Below are 18,001 nucleotides of genomic sequence, written 5' to 3'. Positions count from 1 at the left end.
ATTCAGCCTGTTCCCACTGGTGGGAAATTCTTTCTCATACCTATTTAGTGTTGATGTGTTTCCCGTATTGAATAAAACAGAATTCCTATTAATTAGCCCTCCCACCCCCCAGAGTCTTTCCAGTGTTGACTTAATGCCTTTGGGGAGGAAAACTTATTTGCATTTACAGAACTTGGTGGATGCTGCCCTGTGAAATTCAGAATGCAGCCTTACATCATCAACAGACCTGTAGTGGGCATTTAATATAAAACACTTGTCAAACTAAACTGAATTATTCTCTGAAGAAAGAAGAAATGACTAGAAATATAGTGCTTATAGCATGCGTCATTCTTTTGGCAGCTACTGCCCTGGGTCTTAGTTACTTTATATGCGTGAGTCTTGCCTATACAGCTAGTTGTTAAGCTCCTCAGGGTGTAGACTTGTCTAGTATCTGCATTTCCTAACAAGCTTTACTCATGACCTTGCATTTACAGGATCACTGGTGTTTTGCAAGAAAGTGAAAGCATAAGAATCGCTTCTTCTGTCACTGAATTGTTTTTGTTTTTTGCTCCAGATGATGAGTGGTGGCAGTGGTAGTGGGGGGTGTGTGAGTGTGTGCGTGCGCATGCGCGTGCTCACGTGTGCACATGCACACATGGGCGTTTGCATGAGCCAGGGCCAATTCTGTCTTATTGAAGGTTTTAGAACTAATCTCCCAAAAGAAACTAGTTTTCCCAGGCCAGACTGCAAAAACCTATCCCTTTTTGTGTGACAATGCTGCAGCATTGGCAGAGCCACATCAGGGGTTAAATTGACGCCTGGGTGTTGGTCTGGCAGCCTCACAATCACATACCAGAAACACCCTTTTCCACTCATCTGCCTGGTGCATACTTCCTCATTCTTCAGGCCTCAGCAGGAATGTGTCTTTGTGGAACCTTCCTGATCCACCCAGGCAGAGAGATCACCTCTTCTTTTTTATCCATGCTGTACGGTGGATAGTCCTCTATTTTAATACATGTGATATTGTATATATATTATTTGCATCTGCCACTATCTCCTTTGTTATTCTGTGAGTTCCTGGAGGATAGAGACTGAGTCTAATTTCTCTTTGTTTCCCTTGTGCCAAAAACAATGACCAGCGCAAAGCAGGGAGATATTCAATGAATATTTTGGAAGGAATGACTATTAAAATAGATGAGTTGTTTGTGATGGCTTGGGAAACGCATTCCCAAGTGCTAGAGGACCTATTTACAAACAAACTTTTGGAACATAACAATTTTTTGTTTTGTAGACGGGGATTACTTGCACTGTTTTTTTATTCTTTTTTTTTTTGGGGGGTGTCTTTTTAGGGCCTCACCTGCAGCATATGGAGGTTCCCAGCCTGGGTGTTGAATCAGAGCTGTAGCTGCTAGCTACACCACAGCCACAGCAATGCAGGATCTGAGCCACGTCTGCAACCTACACCACAGCTCACGGCAATGCCTGATCCTTAACGCACTGAGCAAGGCCAGGGATCGAACCTGTGTCCTTGTGGATGCTAGTCAGATTCATTTCCATTGAGCCATGACAGGAACTCCACTTGCACTGGTTTGTATGCTCACAGGGCTCTGCTGAATGGTATCTTTTCAGTTAACCACAGTGAGGGGAGTAACCTTTGGATAAGCCATGAGCTGTAATAGAAACAAAGTGGGCCCACCTCTGAAGATACAGACCCACCCACTGTAGATGTCCTGTGGAAAACAGAGTGGCAAGTAGGATATGATATCCACTGGGTATGGCAACCAAGAACACATCAGGCAAGCAGCTGGCTTTATGGAGTCTAATGAAAGGAGAAGTCTACAAAGTGGTTGAATATACAGTTGACCCTTGAACAGCATGGGTTTGAAGTGTGCAAGTCCATTTATTTGCAGATTTTTTTTCAGTACCAAATAGTACTGCAATGCTACATCATCCCAAGTTTGTCTGAATATGTGGATTCAGAGTTGGAAACACAGTGAGGGGCAGGGGAGGGGGTGACTATAAAATTACATGTGAGTTTTGGACTGTGTGGAGGGTCAGTGCCCCTAACATTTCTGTATTGCTCAAACTTAAGGGAACACTGGGCTTTTATCATTCATTGGTTTTTAAAAATATTTATTGAATATTGCCATAGACTGAATAATTGTGTACCCCCAAATTAATACATTGGAACCTAATCCCAATGTGTCAGTAATTGGAGGTGCAGCCTTTGAGAGCTACTTAGGTCATGAGGGTGGAGCCTTCATGAATGGGATTAGTGTCCTTATAAGAGAGACCCTATGTGTGGACACAGTAAAAAGATAACCATCTGTGGACCAGGAAATGGATCCTCCCCAGACACTAAATCTGCCAGCACTTTGATCCTGGACTTTTCAGACTCCAGAACTATGGAAGATGAATTTCTGTTGTTTATGAACCACTTACAGGATTTTGTTATGGCAGCCTGAATGGACTAAGACAAATACCTATGTGAAAATATTCCCAGGAAGAGTTGAATTCTTGGTCTGATTATCAGTAGAAAAAGAAGGAAAGGCCTAATTACCAGCAATGGGGCATATAACCAGGGCTAGACTAAATACTGGGACATGATGTGAATTCTTTGCTATGGGGCTGGAGTGCCTTTCAATGCCTTCTGTTTCCACTCAGGATTTATTCTAGAGATAGGATCAGGCAGAGCTTCCAGGGTCAAACAAACTCAGCTGTGGTGAAAAGAAGGTCTAGGAACCGGGTACCAAGGAGGGCCTAACTAACATTTCTTGAGTGATGGAACTGCATCTAGCCTACAACTGTGCATGAACTCATTAAATACAGTTGATTGGCTTTACCAAATGGTGGCACTGAAGAGCAGAGAACAAGATATACTGATTTGTTGTTGTGTTATTATTGCTTTTTTTTAGGACTGCACCAGTGGCATATGGAGGTTCCCAGGCTAGGGGTCTAATTGGAGCTACATCTGCCAACCTACACCACAGCTGCAGCAACGCTAGATCCGAGCCGAGTCTGTGACTTACACCACAGCTCACAGCAACGCTGGATCCTTAACCCACTGAGCAAAGCCAGGGATCAAACCCACAACCTCATGGTTCCTAGTTGGATTTGTTTCTGCTGTGCCACAATGGGAACTCCAGATATACTGATTTTAATAACATCTTGCACTTGAAAAACCCTCCATACTTACTGAAATATTTTCACATTTTGCTATTTCACCAAAATTCTCTGATATAGGCCAAAGTGGTATACCCATTTCTTAGATAAGTACATTAAAGCACTAACAATTTAAATGGATCATTTGGCTGCTGATTTTCTAGTAACAGAGACCAACTAGAACTATAAGCTCCTTATCACTAAGTCACGGCTCTTTCCCTTATCCCACTGCTTTGGCCATGTGACGCTGTGACAACTCTTAAAGCACCCTGTTCACTGAGAATTCAGTCCAGGTTTGACTTCTGGGAAACAGGACCTGGGTCTGAGCATTCAAGAAGATACTCTCAGCAAAAATCATGAGCCCGAATATTGTTTAAGATACTTGCTCTAAGAAATATGCTTCAATTACAATTAAGTGGGTTATTATCTATTTTGAGGAGGTCTCCTCAAATGTACTGCAGTAATCTAGCAATACCAGAGATATAAAAATGTCAGTTTCTAGCATAAATGCTCCAATTTTTGTGATTTAACCATGTTGCTGAGTTATTGAGTTCCTAGGATGTCCTAAGCACCATTCTAAGCTTTGAGAACATGGAGATAAACAGAACAGACACAATTCCCTCTGTCATAGGGCTTTTATTCTAGTTGGGGAGGGGGTGTTTGTGCAGGAGACTAACAAAAACCAAGAACAATATAGAGTATATTGGATGTTGATAAATGCTATAGAGGAAAAATGCAATAGGGAATGATGACAGGATATACAGGGATGGGGGGGGACCGCCATTTTAAATAGGATGGTTCAAGAAGGCCCCAAGAAAAGTTTGAAGGAAATACATCTTTATTTACTTCTTCAAAAACTACAAAATAAGAAATTAGTAAATATCCAAACTAGCTATTGATAATTATTATTGAGTATGCGCGCGCACACACACACACACACACACACACACACACACACACACACACGCAACTTAGCATTTACTTTTCAAATTAACTTTCAACTCTATTCACCTACAAAATGAAATACATTTGATTTTGTGTTTTTGTAGAACTATAAGAATATGGAATTTAGCTATCATGAATCCCTGCTTTTTTGTTTGCAGACCTCCCACTGTTTAGCTCAGTGGTAAAATTCCACAATAAATTGTGACTTGAAAGATTTCAGGATATCACAAAAATGGGAATGACAAATGAAGGTTATGAGATGAGGCAAATATTTGGCAAATCCTATAAAGCACTTAGGACAAGCTTTATTAAGTGTGGTGGAATCAAACGATCATAGTGTTTTTATTTTTATCTGGGGTCAAACATAATTAAAATGAAACATTTTCTGTGGTTTTCCAAATTAGCCTAACTATTTACTGGTCTCCAAAGATCTTTGTAGATGGTAATCTTGGCACAGAGTTCTAAAAGAGGGCTCTCTAGATCTGGAAAGAAGTTGGAAAATAAGTTGTTTAAAAACAAACCAAAAAAGTCCCACGAAACAACGTGAGAAAATTGTGACATATTGAGAATTCAGTTGAAAGGTGCCATCAGTGATTCTGTGGCAGGCTGAGCACCAAAATGCCCAGTTTGTCACAGTTTCACTGCAAAGATCAAGGAGGAAATGTTGTAGCTGCCCTCTTGTGGTCAAATTGGAGGTTTTGCCTCTCTGTCTCAATACTTGCAGGAAAAAAATTTTATTCCACCCCACGCCACCCTTACCACCTGAGCTATACATGAAATAATTTAAAAACAATAAAACATTTCAAGTTTTCAGATGCACTCAAAAGGCCAGCCTCTCCCCACAACCCCACCCCGCCCCCCAATACACACACACAAGACCTTGCAGGTCAGTCAACACATACTTGTCAGTTGAGCAAAAACTCCTGGCTATTAGGAGAGTATATTAAAACTGTGGCCCCTTCAACCACACCCTAAGGGAAGTCACATGAGATTTCTGGGAGAATTTTAAAGATGATATCCTCAAGTCTACAGGTACTTTTTTGGTGGGAATTAACAGGAGAGGCTGATATAGGAAACCATAGGGAGGGCTTTGATACCTCTCAGCTGGATAATCAAGGCTAAACCACTTAACTTAAGAATTTAAATTTTAGCTTATGCCTGATGGGAGGGGGAGGGAGTGGGAGGGATCGGGAGCTTGGGCTTATCAGACACAACTTAGAATAGATTTACAAGGAGATCCTGCTGAATAGCATTGAGAACTTTGTCTAGATACTCATGTTGCAACAGAAGAAAGGGTGGGGGAAAAATGTAATTGTAATGTATACATGTAAGGATAACCTGACCTCCTTGCTGTACAGTGGAAAAATAAAAAAAAAATTATATATAAAAAAAATAATAAATTTTAGCTTCTTAGTATGTAAAATCAGAGAATTCAAAGGCAACTTCCAATGTGCCTTTTAGCTCTCAAACTGTAAATAAGTGAGTTGATGGACAGGCAAACTGCATTTTGGTCTCTGAGATTTCTTTCCTTTCTGGCTGTATGACTTTATGATTAGTGAACTAAAGAGCAATTAGGGGAAATGTGTGATGAAAGCTTTGGAAATTGCAGGGCAGTAACAGAGATTTTTAGAACTGCCCCATTCATACAGTACTGAATTTATTAAGTATCTTCTATGTGCTGTGCATTATGCCAGGTGCAAGTAAAGCAATAGCAACAGAGAAAAGGAGAATCCTTGTGTTCAAGGTGCTTATACTTTGAAAAGTTTTAAGTTCAATCATTTTAATGTGGCTTTACGCCGTTTGCTTTTACGTTATTACAATTTGAAAATAACAAGGAGAACTTACCTTAAACTTTGAATGTCTCCAAAGATCTTCTAAGTGGGATGAGCTTGAGTAAAACCCTAGTAAACTTGGGCAAGAATTGGGTCTGGAATGAAGGCTTCAAATTCAAGGGAGTGTGCATTTTGGTGAACCTTCTAGGGGAAGAAGTGCTTGGCTATGCTTTTGTCATTCTGAAAACTGTTCTTCCATGGGCCATTTTTTTTTTTTTTTTTGACATAAAAGGTAATCCTAATAGACTTTATATCATTTTGGAAACTGCCCTATTTGTGGTCTGTATCATACCATGGACTCTATGTTAAATACTTTATAATTTTATTTAAAATTTTTATTTATCAGGATAAAATGGACAAAATTGTTTTCCTTTTTTTTTGTCAAGTTCTTGTGCATGCTTTGACATCTAAAGCAAAGAAACAATCATAAATTTTAAAATGTTAAAAATTGGATGTGAGAAATCTTAAACTATACATTATTAAAATGAAAGTTGACTTATTAGTAATATGGATCTACACGTGTATAATAATCAGGTTACAGGATCTTGATAAAAATAATTATTCAAGATTAGAAGTTCTGGGAGGACCTCTTGATGACACAGGTTTTTTTTTCCCTCTTGCCTTGGTATTTTTGGAATATCTTACACATCATCTACTATATGTGTCTTTGTTGTAAGTTAGAGTTTGGTTAGAAAGAACATTTGAACTCTGTTCAACTTGGCAGTGCAAAGAGCCTGGAGTCCAATGATTTGTCTTTAGGGCGGTGTTTGGGGAATAACAAAATATTTCAGAATCATTAAGGGTATTACAAGAGGGAATTTGGGAGTGGTTGAAATGCTTTGTGTACTTCTAAGAAGGCAGGACAGGAGAGATTAGAGGATGAAAATGGTTTTAAAAATTTCACTTAGAGATTTGTAAATATAGTAAGCATTACTGCAGGTTTACACTAAAATAACATGATCATAAACTGTTAAAAAGGTGAGATTTTCTCTGATCTCAGTTTAATAAAACTTAAAAGGTAAAACAAAAAAGAAATTCACATGTTACAAAAGTAGGGTCATTGATAAGCAATATTAGAGTTCCCTCCAGATCAAAGATATATCTGTTAGGAAAACTTTTAAATACAGGGGTATGCTATCATTTTGGTACAAATATTGATACCATAGATTACTTATTTAAACATTATTTTTCAGGTAGATAGGCTTTGAGGAAGGTAGCGTGAAGTCTTGGAGAGAACATGGACTGGGTTCAGAGTATACTGGGTCAGTTGGCTCTGTGGTCTTGGATAACTTTTTAATCTCAGTTTCTTTACCTGTAAATTAAGATTTCTCTTCTCTCATAGTTTTACCCATAGAAATCTCCCTGCCTTTTTCTCCCTACATTCTCCAGGTTTCTAGAAGAGTTTTGCTATATAACTGTCCGTTTGTCTAAGATCATACCAATCAGCAAGGCCTCAAGAGTTTAAGAAACAAAAATAGTTTAGATGGTATTACTTGGGTTAAGCAGTACATAAAAATTAAAACTATCTCTTCTAGCAATGCCAAACAGAGAAGGATGATTTTAATATTAAAGGCAAATGGGTCTTAGCCCCATGATTTATAAGGAAGCCTCTTTTTTGGCTTTTTGTTTAGGTTTGGAGATGTGGCGAAGAGTAGCAGTGTTTTATAATTTCTGCACCTATGGCTCAAAGGCTTGTCTAAGCATAAGCAAATGGTTGTGATTTGAACCTGGTTGTTGACTGCTTTTTATTCAGACCTCTTTCCATCATTTATTTGCTCTTTCCTGTCATTGAAACATTATAGCCATTAGATGTATGTTATTGAAGGTAGTTTTTTTGCCTTTATGGATATGTTTATGGACTATGGTTAGAGCTTTGCCTAATTCTGGATCACAAACTCAAATGCATGTGCAGGTCAGAAAAGAAGTGGGGGCCTGCCTAATACAGCTGTGAGCCCTGGCAACTATGGTGAGTTGGAGAACATATGCCCAGTCCAGAGAGTAGTCACTAGTCAGCAGCTTTGTGTCCATAAGGATGTGGTCTGTATACTGCCAGATCTTCCAACTTTTCTCCAAAGAAGTCAGAAATATAGGCTTTAATGTGAACTCACCTGATTTTTTTTTTTTTTAAACTCACCTGTGGCATATGGAAGTTTCTGAGCCAGGAATCGAATCTGAGTGCTGTTTCAGTCTATGCCACAGCTGCAGCAACACTGGATCCTTAACCCACTGCTCTGGGCTGGGGATTGAACCTGCCTCAGCAGTGACCCAAGCCACTGCAGACTCTTTGCCAGAACCTTAATCCACTGTGCCACAGTAGGAACTCCTAAACTCTCCTGATTTTTAAAACACCATCAAACCAAACAAAGCTCATAAACTGAGGACTGCCAGTTTTTGTATTCTGATTTCAGCTGCTGAGGTTAGTGCCTCTTCCTTGATTTTCCTCTTAATAGGATGATGAACAATAGCTAGATAACCTGGGGACAAATCATAGTCCCAGCATGTACTAGCTGTGTCATCTTGGCAAGTTACTTGGCATCTCTGTCCCTTAATTTCCTCATCTATGAAATGGAGGTGATAACAATAGTACTTATAAGGTTTTGTGTAAGAATCAAATGAGTTAAAATATAAGAAGTGTCTACCATGATGCTTGGGACATAGGAAGTGATTCCAAAACTCATTGTTGTCCCAGAAAGCTTTCCATCCTTGACCTAGGGAAGATTTGCTGTGAATATGATGCCTGACAGGATGTCTTTCATAAAGGAACTTAAGGGAAATTGTCTCCTACTTCAACTAACTTGGGTCCAGCTTAACCAGGGAGAGCTTCGTTATCCATAAACCTACTAGCATCTTCCACTTTGTCCCCCAGGCAAGCATGAACTCCTTGAAGTTAGGGACCGTGTCTCTTCTCTCTCTGAAGCTCCCAACCATATCTAATGAATTCAAATGCTTATAAAGCAATGAAAGAGGGACTCAAAATAGGAGGCTCTCAATCTACCTAGTTTTGGGGAGTTGGAAATGATATGCAACAAGTCTAGCCAGGCCAGCATAGACCCTTAGTTACTGCACTAAAAGTCCCACAAATGTTACAAAACCTTTCCCTCCTTTCCTAATAGTGTTCTTTAAGGTGTCAATGAATAGAATTAGATTGGATGGGGAGTTCCCGTCGTGGCGCAGTGGTTAACGAATCCGACTAGGAACCATGAGGTTGCGGGTTCGGTCCCTGCCCTTGCTCAGTGGGTTAACGATCCGGCATTGCCGTGAGCTGTGGTGTGGGTTGCAGACGCGGCTCGGATCCTGTGTTGCTGTGGCTGTGGTGTAGGCCGGTGGCTACAGCTCCGATTCAACCCCTAGCCTGGGAACCTCCATATGCCGCGGGAGCGGCCCAAGAAATAGCAACAACAACAACAAAGACAAAAGAAAAAAAAAAAAAGAATTAGATTGGATGGGAGGAGCAGAGGTGTCTGTGAGGAGAAGGAAGAAGAAAGGGAAAAAAGAATGAGAGAGCGAGAAATCAGTAAAGAAAAAGAAATCAGGATGTAAGAACGGCAAAAGCCACTGAGCAAATGTCCTGTCAGCTACACAAAATGGTCTTAGGCTCAGATGAACTTCGCAAATTAGAACAGAATCAAAAATTACAACAGTTTCTTTGGGAAGCCTTTTCTACCTCAACATGCTGTTTTCTACTGAAAACGGCTTTGTTTTTGGTAGAAGAATATGAAACGTTTACTTAAAAGAACATCTGCTATTATAAGTCACATAAAGTCTTTCCTAATTAGGGCTTAAGTCACACCTATCTACAACTCTGAAGCAGAAAAGTATAAAAATCTTTCTGCTGGCTGGTGATATGTTTTTAAAGGATTTTTTTTTTTTTTTTTTTGGCTTTTTGCCATTTCTTGGGCCGCTCCTGCGGCATGTGGAGGTTCCCAGGCTAGGGGTGGAATCGGAGCTGTAGCCGCCGGCCTACACCACAGCCACAGCAACGCGGGATCCGAGCCGCGTCTGCAACCCACACCACAGCTCACGGCAATGCCGGATCGTTAACCCACTGAGCAAGGGCAGGGACCGAACCCGCAACCTCATGGTTCCTAGTCGGATTCGCTAACCACTGAGCCACGACGGGAACTCCTTTAAAGGATTTTTTTTTTTTTTTTTTTGGCTATTTATTGACCCGCAACCTCATGGTTCCTAGTCGGATTCGCTAACCACTGAGCCACGACGGGAACTCCTTTAAACGATTTTTTTTTTTTTTTTTTTGGCTATTTATTGGGCCGCTTCCGCGGCATATGGAGATTCCCAGGCTAGGGGTCTAATCGGAGCCGAAGCCACCAGCCTATGCCAGAGCCACAGCAATGAGGGATCCGAGCCGCGTCTGCGACCTACTCCACAGCTCACGGCAACGCTGGATCGTTAACCCACTGAGCAAGGGCAGGGACCGAACCCGCAACCTCATGGTTCCTAGTCGGATTCATTAACCACTGCGCCACCACAGGAACTCCTGCTTTAAAGGATTTTAATGCCTCTTCCATATGAGAAGTTTCGATGTCCACAGATCTTACTATTCTTGCCTCATTGACTCAAATGTGTTAGGTATCAGTGAAATTATCAAAACCATAAACTACATGATTAATAGGTCTGTTTTCAAGAAGCAAGTGGAAAACAAACAGGCAAATAGAAAAACGATTCCCACTCTGTCCCTTTATCATTTTGATCTCCATTTCCCAGTAGATGGAGGGTACTGTGAGGTCTACCACATCAACACTTTGCTGCTCTCCTTTATTTTATCCAGATGGAGTACCAAGGCCAAGGGGCAGGCAGGCTCACAGATGGACCTTTGGAACTAATCCAGATGCAGAGCAACTCTAAACTCATCCATCGAGCCAAAGGTTTGGGTCTGAATGAATGTCCAGTAAGTACTTATTTATAGGCTTATTCTGGAGTACCGTACTTCCTGACTGAAGGTGCTCTGGCAAATTATTTAAGCTTTCTGAGTCTCAATTTCCTCATCTGAGAAATGGGAATGATCCTAAAATCTCACATGTTTGTGATGATTAAATGAGTTTCACCACATGTTAAATGCTTAAAGCAGTGACTAACACATGTCCATTAATACTGTTAATAGAAATAAAAGGTTTTAGAGGTGAAATTGATCATGAGAGCAGATGATCATATTTGTAGTTGAAATAACTTTATTTTTTAAGTGCTTTTGACTTTGTAAATGATTTTAAAAGGCCCTTGGTGTGAAATCAAGCACCTACCTTCATTACTCTCCAAAAATTACCCATTTCCATTATGGGCAGACTCCTGTCCCTTTCTGTAAATTGTCCAAACTTCCAAAATGGGATGTAATATTGTTTTGTCCCTTGGAGGGTAAAAAGGGAATAACTATACAGCAACTATATGTAGATAAAACAGTGACTGATTACATTAATTAAACATGATTTTAAAAAATAAATCAAAGGGGGATGGACTTCATTATTTTAAAGAACTGCTTTGTTCCATACTAGATTTCTCATTTTCACTCAATGGGTTACAAAACCGTCAGATCTAAATAACAGTTTCACAAAGCTTGGTTTTCTAGTTCATATCGCAGGTGTTTTCTTTGGTTGGTGGAAAACACCACTGTCAATGCTAAGACACTGTCCTTCTGACATTTCCTTATATGACATTATTGTAGGTATAACTATGCTCTGTAATCACGCTTCATTTAAAATATACTCCATCCCCACCACCTTCCCTTGGTAAAGTTGGGATGGGGCAGTACAGTATAGCAAAAGGCCATAGCCACAAACACATGTGTATTTGAATCTACCACTTATTATTGTGCTTTGAATCTATTAATTATTCCAGTAGATTTATGGAGTACACAAATGGTTCTCAAACTTTAGCATGGGTCAGAATCACCTAAAGTTATGTTAAACATGTATTGTGGAATCACCCCCCCAGACTTTAATTCAATAGGTCTGCTGCTTGGCCCAAGAATCTGCATTTCTAATAAGTGGCCAAGTAAATATGGTGATGATGCTCGTCTGAGGACCATATTTTTAGAACCACTAGGATTCATTAGGTGCAATAAATTAGGTTCAGATTGTTCCAGAGTTGGGCCAGAGTTTCCATATCTATAAATGGGAAGAATATCGGCTTAGAAAGTTTTATGTGAAGATTAGAGATATTGTGTAGATGTACCTGGCCCTTAGTGGGCATTCAAAAAATAGTAGATATAATTTCCTATAGTCAGACAGTCCTGGACTCAAGTTCCAGCTCTGCTGATTGCTGACTGAATGATCTGTTGTAAACTCCACAGCCTCTTAAAACATCATTTATTTGTAAAGTGGATGCTGTTGTCTGAATTGTGTTCCCCCAAATTCATGTGTTGTGTTCCCTCTAACTCTCAATGTATGGTATTTGGAGATAGGACTTTGGGAGTTAGTTAGATTTCAATGAGGTCATAAGGGTGGGGGCCTCATAATATAATTAGTCTCCTTACAAGAAGAAACCAGAGAACTTGCTTCCTCTTTACCACATGAGGTCACAGCTAGAAGGTGGCCTGTGCAAGCCAGGAAGTGAGCCCTTGTCAGGAATCTAATTGGCTAGCATCTTGATCTCATTCTTCTCCAGATCTGTGAGAAATAAGTTTAAGCCACTTGGTCTACATATTTTGATATGGCACCCTGAGCTAAAACAGTGGAGTTAATCCCTACTCTGTAAATTAAGTATATAATCAGATGCTGTGTGTATAGCCTTGGAACAGGGCTGGCTACTATAGTAGGAGGCAGCTAATGAGTTTTAGAATTATTATTTAATAATTATTTTAATCACTATGTCCTTTCTTCCACTTCCATTGCAGGATTTCTTCTTATATTAACTTTGCTAAGAACTCCCCAAATCTGAGGGTAAGCCGATTTCAGGGCATGTAGATGAGATGATAAGTTGTCAGGGCTAATTCAAATCATTGCCTTCAACTCTATTGTGACAGATTATTTTTCTGTCCCAGCATCTCATCTTTGGACCAGCACATATTTATATAAGAACAAAAATGCAATCAACCCTCTTCTGGGTGCAGCCTGTCCAAGAGAATAAGCCATCTCGTGTGGCTCATTTTCTGGTGACGTTCCTTTTTTCAGAACACACTGGTCAGTTGTCTCCTGGGTGGTATCTTGCACATGTGTTTCCCATTAAAGTAGCAACTGAAGAGTGGCAACTGTGAATCTTTTCTGGCTGGTGCTCATGTTCCGTTTTCTTCTTCTGTGATTAGCCTTGGGGTGGAAGTTTTTGGAGGAAGGGAGGGAGAGGCTTATTTATGAATCGAAATTTGGACTTGATGCATATGACACTGGGTTAAATTGCACAAGCTTAGCTGTGATAAAAACTTTCCCTGGTTCTTTCTCTCTCACTAAAATTTCCTCATTTATAAGTAGATTGCTTAGCCTTTACATTTCTACATTTATCAAGCATCTAATTTTGTTTTAAAAATCATATTAAAATATTAAAGACGATTAAGTTTTCAAAGTGAAAAGGAAAAAATAAAATCAAACGCTTCTGATTATTTTGAGGATATTTTATAATGGTGAATAACATTGTTGGAATCACCTAAACATGCATGTACAATTTTAATGGTTTTTATTATTTCGCTTATGAAAAAAATTATATACAGCCACTTTGGGAAAACTTTGGCAGTTTCTTATACAGTTAAACGTACATGTACCATGTGACCCAGTGATGCACTCCTAAGTATTTACTCAAGAGACATGAAATTTTAAATTCATAACAAAACTTGTAGAAAAATGTTTACAGGAGCTCTATTCATAATTACCACAAACTGGAAATAACTCAAAATACTTCAATAGGTGAGTGGGTAAACGAACTGTGACACATTTATACAATAGAATACTACTCAGCAGGGAAAATGAACAGACTATTAAGATAAGCAGAAATTTGGATAAATCTCAAAGACATTTTGCTGAGTGAGAATCTGTATGACAAGAGTTATATTCTTGACACTCTTGAAAAGATAAAACCATAGTGAAACAGAAGAGGCCAGTGGTTAAAGGTAGGTGGAAGATTATAAAGCAGTAGCACCAGAGAATTTGGTGGTGTGGGAATTGTTCTGTAACCCTGATTGCAGTGATGGTTCCATGACTATACATAGAGTAAAAATGTATAGAACTATACACCAATTTTACTGTGGTTTTTTTTTTTTTTAAATGGTGGGGAGAAAAAAGACATTATGTCTCTTTGTCCTAGTGAGATTTTTAAATGTGTAGTGAGTTGAATCTATTATAGAATCCCTGCTCAGGTAGGAAATGTCAGGAAAAGATTTATTTGTGATTGTGTGCATAATGAATGGAAGAAGGAAGGATGGGTTCAATTTTACCCATGGTTTCCACATACATCAACAACCAAAAATCATAGGACAATATAATGAGTTAGCAATACTCAAAAATTGCTTTTTGAAATCTCTAATCCTCACCACTTATAAACTTTCTGATCTCCATTGCATTTTCAAAATGGATTACATCTGGATTCTGAGTCTGAAATGCTTGAGATGGGAAGTAGTTGGGTCAAAAGTGGGAGTTCATTTTCCTTTATACTGCACATCAGCTATTCATATCCTGCCATCTGAAACTAATCTGTTGTGTGTAATTTATTCCATAAAGTTGCTGGAATAAACAATGCAGGCACAGCTCCTTAGATGTGTATTCATCAGGGACTTGCTTGCCTGTATGTGATTTTCAGCTCTCTCGGAGCTTTCGGAAGTACCATCCAGCACGTGAGATGTCATATGTGTTTTTGGAGGGCCTATTATTTATAAACTAGGGTACTTATTGTGTGTGCTTTGTTATCTGTGACTGATGTGTTGTGGGCCACGGGCTCCATCCCCAAATTGTTCCTGAGTCAAGATCAATGAATTAGTAATGGGGAACAGACCTGCTCACTCTATGCCTCAAAAAACATGAGAGGATTGGGATTGTTTGGTCAGATGGGTGAGAAGTTACAGCATTGCGGTTTGTCACTTTCCTCCTAAGACATGCAAGGCACTTCAGATGCTGCATTTTCCAATGTGGCAATTTGTTTCTGGGTGTGGCCTGATTTCACTTCTGTGTTGTGGATGCTAAAGCATTTCACAAAGTTTCTCCAACCCTTCCACTTCCCATCCTTATTCCAGGAGATTCGCTGGGCAATGGCATGATATGGCGGAATAAGACACAGTCCTCATAGCTCTCAGAAATTTCCTCCCAGTCCTCACAATGTAAGCAAGTCCTTCTTGAACTATACATTCCAAACTTCACTTTGCTGCTCTTAAAGAGGTGTCAATATGGGTCACTTCTAGGGCTCTTTCTTTCAAAAATCAGTATTTTCATTTTGTTTAAATCCATACAGTATTGCTACCACTTTAAGATAAAGAGTACAAATCATTACAGAACATTTTAGAATCCTTTTGTCAGTTCTAGAAATATACTTTTGAGTTCCCCCTTATAGAGAAGGTGCCTTCTCTAGGAATCTTGTAGCTCACACTTGAAATTTGGCACATGGTTACTTCTTGCTTTTTTCCTTGGAGGCCATCAATCCTTATGTTATTTGAAAGTACTTTGGGAGCATTATCTATATATCAGTCACTGTTCTAGGTACTGAAGAGATAAGACAAAATCATAGCCTTCATGGAGTTGCAAAAGGAAGAGAATAAAAAGGAAATAAAGAATAATTTTAGAACATGTGAAATGCTAGGAAGGGAACAAACAAGTAAAATAGAGACAGATTGTAGGGGTGGAGAGAATGTGTCTTTAGACAACAAGTGGTCATGTAAGACCTCTTTGAGGAGGTTACATTTGAGTGGAGTCTTGTATAAATAAGGCGTCCCCTTGTAAAGATTGAGGAAAGAACATTCTAGAACAGCCTGTTTATCCATTAGTCATTACATTCTTCATATTTGAGAGGTGGAGGTGAAAATTTCCTCTCTCACTATTTTAACTTATAATCCACTGAAGAAATTGTTTCTTCTCTTTAAACCATAGACTGTGTGGGTTTGAAGGTCCTAGTATCCAAGAGAGGACATTACCACCAGAGAACATAAGTAATAATTCTGTGAAACCAGAGGTTGCTCTTCTGCCCCAGGTTATAACCTTAGTAGTTGTTAGTAGTCATGACATCATTCCATGTTCCACTTATTCTATGTTCCTTACCAACTACCAGAAACTTGGCTGGTCAGGAATATCTACCTGATGGGGTGAACTAATGTTTATGCCTACAGGTCTCAAGTCCTTGGTTGTTTTGTCTTTTCTGGGTCTACACTATTTCCTCTGACCAATGTTTCTAGGCTTGGGACTCCTAAGCTGTGGTCCAGTGACTCCTCTGGATTGCAGAAATAATCTTCCTTGCTCTTACTCTATAGCAGCAACTCAGTTTCCCCTTAGTAATTGAGGCCAATCATGTTGGCCAGTATAGGGAAGTACCTGTTGGCTTGGTGGTATAAAGAGACTCCAAGGAGTCTTAGTGCCCAATTTAGCAGAACTGAATATGGATGTTAATTGTTTATCTCATTTGAAGAGCACTGGTGGTGACTAACTTTCCAATTTAGGTTTGAGATGGGGGTAACTGAATTGACATCATACTCACAGTCAATACAATGATTATAGGGCTTTCTGTTTCTGCTACATTAGGTACATAAGTTTTTAATCCAGATGAAGGACAGGAGAGGACACTGACGAACAAATGTGATGAGCTGTACTAGACATTTTCCATTTGCCTCTTCATGTGCACTCTCTGTCCTATTCTGTGCACCAGTTCCTTTGCCTCTCAGGCTGCATTACCTGGCGTCTGTGGCCTTTTGGCTTCTAGATGAGTTTGACCAATGGGAGAACTATTGAGTTCAGAGGGAAGAAGGAGAAAAGAAGTCAGAGTATTTTTTTCCCTGTACTACCATAGTCCACCAGCAGTGATTTTATAGTGGCTTCTTCCTTCCTTCCTTTTTGCCTTCCTTCCTTTCTTGCCCATAGCATATGGAAGTTCCCAGGCTAGAGATTGAACCAATGCCCCCATAATAACCTGAATTGCTGCAGTCAGATTCTTAACCCCTGTGACATAGCAGGAACCCCATGGCTTCTTCTTTCTAACTAAAAGCATACACACATCAGTGGTATCTTTCCCAGGTGCCAACTCTGGTGACCACTCCACTTCTGCCCCTCCAGGATTAGGGGTACTATTGGCTTTACACTATTGCTATAGTTAAAAATTCTTGGTTCCTTCTAAGTGGCTGGGTCCTGAATACTGACTTCACCTTTGTAAAGTCTCTTGAATTGCTCTTTAGAATGTCTATCTGTTCCTGCTGGAACTTTCACTCCTAAATACAGGGAGGAAATTGTATGGCATAAAATTGGGAAGGGTAGACATTAATTAAAACATGAAAGATTATATAGGCAGTGATAAGATTTTATTCCATTGCAAATTTAACAGGACATTGAGGATTTTTAGGAGGGGAATATTATGCCTCCATTCTTTTTTTTTTTAAGAATATTTATTATTCTTATGTATATGGAGCTGTTAGCTGTAGTGAAGCCTCATCTTGATGTAGTAAAGAGCAATGACATCATTACACATACTCAAATTATATTCTGCCTTAAAAATTGAGGTATAATGGATATATAACATTACATTTGTTTCAGGTGTACAGCATAATGATTTTATATTTGTATATATTGCAAAATGATCACCATAATAAATTAAACTCATGCCCCCTCCCCCGTTTTTAAAAGATTACTCTGGCTCCTTGATTCCTAGACCTATGAATCCTAGCTATCAGGGAAACAGCACTATATATTGGATGCTGATTCAGAACATTTATAGCCTTTTGAAGAACCCTGTATCAGCCCTTGAAGATATTACCGTCTGTCTGGTGCTATACCTGAGTCTTCAAGTGGCCATTTCACTATTTTATCAGGCCAGCTCCTTCAGGATGATGGGGAACATGGTAAGAATTCCATGAGCATGGGCCCACTGCTGCACTTCTTTTGCTGTGAACTGAGTTCCTTGATCAGAAGAAATGCTTCATGGTGGTGGATAAAGCATTCTGTAAATCCCCAGATGGTAGT

At 39.5% G+C, this 18,001-nt stretch overlaps 1 long non-coding RNA gene across 1 annotated transcript in view; it reads left to right on the top strand.

Moving 5' to 3' along the window:
* Nucleotides 1-18,001, top strand: part of LOC125128052 (uncharacterized) — a 361,128-nt gene that overhangs the window by 212,098 nt on the left and 131,029 nt on the right. Inside the window, exon 3 of the long non-coding RNA XR_007135124.1 lies at nucleotides 10,705-10,824. This is a non-coding gene — a long non-coding RNA (uncharacterized LOC125128052). The remainder of the gene's footprint in view (nucleotides 1-10,704; nucleotides 10,825-18,001) is intronic.

The sequence above is a fragment of the Phacochoerus africanus genome, chromosome 5 (genome assembly GCF_016906955.1).
Source record: "Phacochoerus africanus isolate WHEZ1 chromosome 5, ROS_Pafr_v1, whole genome shotgun sequence".
Taxonomy (NCBI): Eukaryota; Metazoa; Chordata; class Mammalia; order Artiodactyla; family Suidae; genus Phacochoerus; species Phacochoerus africanus.
Note: the sequence above shows the minus strand (reverse complement) of the source record. Positions and strands in the feature narration are given on the sequence as shown.